The sequence below is a fragment of the Arvicola amphibius genome, chromosome 10, assembly GCF_903992535.2.
Source record: "Arvicola amphibius chromosome 10, mArvAmp1.2, whole genome shotgun sequence".
Lineage (NCBI taxonomy): Eukaryota > Metazoa > Chordata > Mammalia > Rodentia > Cricetidae > Arvicola > Arvicola amphibius.
The window spans coordinates 14,109,182-14,115,377 of NC_052056.1; positions in this window are offsets into that span (position 1 = coordinate 14,109,182).

Genomic DNA, 6,196 nt, shown 5'->3' on the forward strand with positions numbered 1-6,196 from the left:
CTTTAAAGCAAATTAAATATAATTTCCAATTTCCTTGGACATGGATTACATGAGTAAATAACTTTAACTCTTTATCAAAATTGGTCTTTAAATATCACTAAGATGATATTAAGGTAAATACTAATACTTATTTTTTCATACCTGACATTATGTGGGAAAAAGAAGAAATATCTTCTAAAAGAAAACCAAACTCATAAAATTTGATGTGTTAGCAACAAAAATGAAAACAAAGGCAGTAGATGAAAAGATATGAAACACTTAATTAAAAGATAAGCTAATATAGAGAGGATCTATATTATATAAATACACACACACACACACACACACACACACACACACACACATATATAAAAGCCACTTATATTCCTATAATCTTAACTGATACACGTCATTGTCAACTACGGTTTTGTTAGTCATAAAGAAAATCACTCAGAAAAACTTTAGATATTAATTCTTACCAGAAAATATGACAGTGAATTCAATCATGGAAAATATAAATACAATAATTCTGTATACTCTATGAATTGTTAATTGTGTATCTATTAAATTTCTCTCACTTAACAAAATGTAATTATATAGACCATATATTATGACTTATTTTATTACAATTTTAACAACACTGAATTTCAAATCTCGATGTAATGGGTTATTAGTTAAGAAGTTGAGGTATTGCCTACACTATCCTTTTTTTTTTATTTTTTTGGTTTTTCGAGACAGGGTTTCTCTGCAGCTTTAGAGCCTGTCCTGGAGCTAGCTCTTGTAGACCAGGCTGGTCTTGAACTCACAGAGATCCGCCTGCCTCTGCCTCCCGAGTGCTGGGATTAAAGGCGTGCGCCACCACCACCCGGCCTACACTATCCTTTATCTACAAGTGAATCATACTGTGCGAGAAGCTGGGAACACATGGGAAGGCTCATTGTTTTCCACCTTTTGGATAAAACTGAATGTATCGACAAAATCTACTTAAACTAGAGCACATGGCTACTTTAGGAATTTGAGGATAAATGGGAGAAATTGTATTCTATGATACTAGCCAAACTCTTTTAATTTTGAAGAGTAAAGGCTGGTAATGTTACATTCTTCTCCACACTTTCATTGCTATGTTAAAGTTTATGTGTTAGTGTTAAAAAGTGGATTTTTTTCCTCAGAGATCTCTGATAACATTATAAGTAAACTTCTCTTTTATTTCTTTTACAAAATTTTAAGCGAATTTTAACCTAGACTAAGAAACACAAGTAATATTTTCAAAATACATTTATTTGTAATGTTAAATATTTTCTTTCCAACAATAGGTAATTTTCATGAACTGCCTACTTTGGAGTCCCTGGCAACTTTGTTGCTGAGATAACTGTAACTTTAATTAAAGTCTCATCAGATCATATAATGACACAGACTCTAACTAGCAAGAAATAAGCATGTTAGATAATCAGATCTTATCAACATCATTATGTGTAGTTTTCAACTGGAATTTATTCTAATCCTCATACTAAAAGTGGAAAAGAAATTCTCATATCTCTAATTCTCAGACATAATCATGCTTATTTGTAAGAAAGGTAACTAATCATCAGTGAGACTCAATTTAAATTGATGTGAAAATAGTATCATTCATTTCCATTTTCTGAAACTTTGTTGAACCCAGAATTTCCTAAATAATTCCAAACACTAGACATGATTATATTATATTTTAAGTATGTAAATTTTTTCTAATTCTTCCCAAACTAGAAGATATCTATACTTTCCCTTTTCAAAAAAATCTAATAAATGAATTTGCTCCTTTTCATGAGTTCACTAGAAGTGATTTTCATTAAGATTTTATATGAGGATTAAGAGAAAGATACAAATATATACAATTAAGGCATTCTCAACTGAGAGTCACTGTTATGTTTCTTTTATATTTAAGTATAAATCTTCTTTCCAAAGATTTTCATATAATTAACATGTATTTGATCTTCAGTCACATTATTTAAATAATGATGAGGTGTTTACCTCAGCAAAAAATTAAGTCATATATAAAAGGAAGAAGGATACTAATTGCTTATTAAAGGAATTTGCACACAGTTTCTAGCATATCTGAAGTTATAAAAAGATTAGGAAAATTTTTAACATGCTCTTCAAAATACATATTATAGAATGAATCTTTTCATATCTATGCAAATAAGATAAATTTTGCTAACATGTTTTAGTTTAAATATTTATGCCAAGAAAATTAAGCCAGCTCATGAGTCAGAATTTAAAGCTCTAAGGAAAAGAAGAGTGTGGGTGTGGTTTAAAAACATTTACAAACATTTTTAAGCAAGTAAAAATATCACCCTCTGCAAAATTTTTCAGAATCTCTTTCTAATGGGCTCTTAAAATTATCTCTGTTCCCTATCTGCCTAACATAGAAAAAAAAATTGAAACTGTCATGTGATCACTGGTATATTTTATACTATTGTTTTTCAACAAAATGAATGATAAACATAAGCCATACATCTGTAAACAGTAAAGAAAGATAAAGTTGTCTGCTATATATTGTTGCCTTCCTCATTACTCAGTACAAAATTCCAAATTCCAGCTTTACTTTTAATTTACAATCTTGCTTACATCCTGTTTAATTTAATTATAGCATATTCTTATCTAGAATGTATAGAACTTGGGTTATCTTAAAATAAAATTTTTCTGTATAGTCAGTCAAAAAAAATAATTCCATATTCTATTGCATGTGACATTGATTGTTTGGAGATATAAAATAACTTGGTAATTTAGAGTACAAAGGAACTTCAAAATCTGTCTATTGCATCTACCAGATTTTATACTAAAGAAATTCAGAACATTCTGCCCAAAACTGATAATTATGATACAAGAACTCTTTAGAGGTATCTGCATATGAAAATAGGAACAGTATAAAAATTTATTTTTAAATTTTAATAAAGTCTGCGGTAATGACACCTGGCATTTGGAAGGCAATCCACCAGAGATTTTCATGTCTGATAGAGGTTAAATACTTGTAGACATAGCCCTTGAAATATAATGCCTTTTGAGTATTTGGCTGTTTCTAACTGCAAATTCTCTTATGTGATAACATGCTTTCCGTCTAACTCATCTTTGGGAGCCTTAATAGCACATTCCTCATATGCCAGGCATAATCACTCTGTTCTGATAGTGGGATGATTTCTTCCTACACTATATTTTCTGGCATATAAAAGAATCTCTCATAGTTCAGGCTTTGTCTCATTTTACAATGAGAAACTCTGAAGCTGGTTCTCTATCTATTGCCTAACAGGGCAGATTGGTGAGATGGAACATCCTTTGGCAGAGACCATAGGAGGAACAACCACAAGCAAAACTGGAGGTGTCTGGCCTTGGTAGATATAAGTCCTTCAAAGATTTATGACAATTAGGAGGTATTTTAGGTATCTTCCCTTGTTACATCATAGTCCTGAAATAGAGCAATAGCAATTATGGCTCCTTCTCTAGTACCTCCCTACTCTGATTCAAAATAGCAATTAACACTTTGTACCAGAATTTGTTCACTAGACTAAATGTCTTTGTTTAGGTTTTGATATTTAGGTGATAAGAAAAGACTGTTTATTGACTAACCATGTCAAGGTATTATTAATAACACTTAAGAAATAAAAAATTATGCATATATTCTTTGCCTTTTCCTTACATCTCTCAATAGTTTATTTTTCCCCTTTTGTAACATGTAATGACGCCTGGAAGGAAAGGCTAGCAACTCCCCACAGCTGTAGCTTGGTTAGTGACAAACTAGCTGATAAGTTTTGCTAAGGATGCCTGTGTGCCTGAGAAACTTTCTTGTAGTTTTTTTCTATTGCTATCAAGTTGTTAATGAATATATATATATATATATATATATATATATATATATATATATATGAGGGAATTTGTAATGGGTGAAAGAATAAAGATCACATGAATAAAAGAAAGTGTGAGAGAACATTCTTTTCCTATGGCCATCAGACTATTCCCTATGCTTATTATAGCATTTCTTTTTGAACCCTGAGTAAAAACTTTTTTCAAGACAGGCCCTTGAAAGTTTTCAATAAAATTTATTATATTTCAATGTAAGAGAAGGGAATTTTGTATGCATGGCATATTTCCTATAGTACTAGTTACAAAGTGACATTCTATCAGCAGGAGAGTTGAGACTGAGAGAAATCCATTAACACAAATTGTGTTAACCAGTTTTATACCCAAGCTTCAGCAACTTTGTCTCATTACATTTTCACAGATTCTAGTTAGGTAAAATTCAGAAAAAAATTGTTTGTGCCACTGAGGCATTGTTTCCTTAAAAATATTTCCAAGTCTTGTATAACTTTCATTAATATATTTGTATGTTTACCTCTGTTTGTCTGTTTGATTTGTATTATATCAAGTCAGTTCTCAGAATGAGCCAAAATAATGGAGATGTTGCAGATTTTATTTTTTCCTTCCTACATATAAGTGATCATATGGAGAAACCCTTGATGTACTATATATTAGTGGTAGTGATAGAACTAGAATCCAGTGGCTTGTAGTATGGGAGATATAACTGCCCAGGCACAGAGATATATTTTACCATAGTAATTCCATTATATAGTTGTAATTAATGTGCACTGATGTTTCTGCTCCACCTGGTCCCACAGGCTTTCAGTCCAAAGAAGCACACAGAAACTTATATTAATTATAACTTCTATGGCCTATTAGCTCAGGCTTATTATTATCTAGTTATTATAACTTAAATTAACCCATATTTCTTGTCTGTGTTTAGCTATATGGCTTGGTACCTTTTCTCCATAAAGCATTCTCATTTTGTTTCCTCTCTGTCTTTCTGTCTGGTGGCAGCATCTTTATTTTTCCTCTTCTTCCCAGAATTTTCTTAGGAAATATAGACACCTATACTTCCTGCTTGTCTACCAATATGAGTGATAAATCTTTACAGTGTATAAGATTATTATTCCACAACATTTCCCCTTTTTTTCTTTTTTTAAACAAAACCCTGAATCCAATCATCTTTGTTTAGCTTTTTTTCCTGACCATTATTCATAACAACTTATAACCAACATACTCACTACAAAAACACAAACATCTACAATCTACGTTTTTAGGAATGTGGGCATAGTTTTTTTCTACTTACTACTAATTGGGGGCACTTATAATTTTATGGAGACCCCAAAATTTTAGGATTATGGTCAAGTCCCGCCTTGAGTATTGAGACTTGAACATATCAACCAGTATTTTTGAAGTTGTACTTGGTGCAGAACTCAGAAGAAACTCAACAGAGGTGTTATGAAATATTGGATCAACTGGACCATCTATTCCAATTGGAGATTTTTCAGGGGATCTTCCTTTTCTTAATCAAACCTTATTTTTCTTAACCAAGAATGATTCCATAGCCTCTCACTTTCTGTATAAGATAAAGTAAAACACGTTCTCAAAAGTAATATATATTTTGCCTTAAATTTTGAGGTCAACGAATTTTCAAAAATTTATAACTTTATTAATTCAGGAGCATTCATAATCAAATGCCATTTAGCAGCTGTTGCTCTTTCCACAGCAGTCAAACAATTCAAAGACAATACAATAACATACAGTATCCAGATTCTTTGTGCATTTTCCATATTTATGTGGCTTTTATTTTTTACACTATTTCTTTATTTTTATTAAAAAATAAAAGAAGGGGTATGCATATTTGATAAAAATATAGATAATTGAATTTACTTTTAAACCACACAAATTATTTGTTTTAAATGTTTTACAATGGATTGGATTTTGTATATTGATACAAATTTGCAATTTATTTTGCTAAAACAGAATGTATATACATTCCTAATTTTGTTCAAGGTATTGTACCTATACCATTAGTTTAATAATCTAATGCAAATTTGTAGCTCTTGAAAGTTATTTTTTTCCCACTGCTTAGGATAATAAGGAAATGGAGGTTTGTAATTAGTCACCTATTAAAATCAAACATGTAGTAACATTAGGTATTATGTTTTTAAGGTCAAACGGTGATATATTTTAAATAGCAAGTCATCTTCACACACTTCAGAGAGTTACTGAATATGGCATTTAAGATATTTTAATAATATAGGCTCTTTTGTATTTTTTATGGCAATGAGACATGTCTGTTCCTGGCAGCACCAATCTATTTCAGAGAAGATGATGGACATTGAAATAAGTCAGCATGGAGTTTGCTTTCTTGTGGCAAAAATAA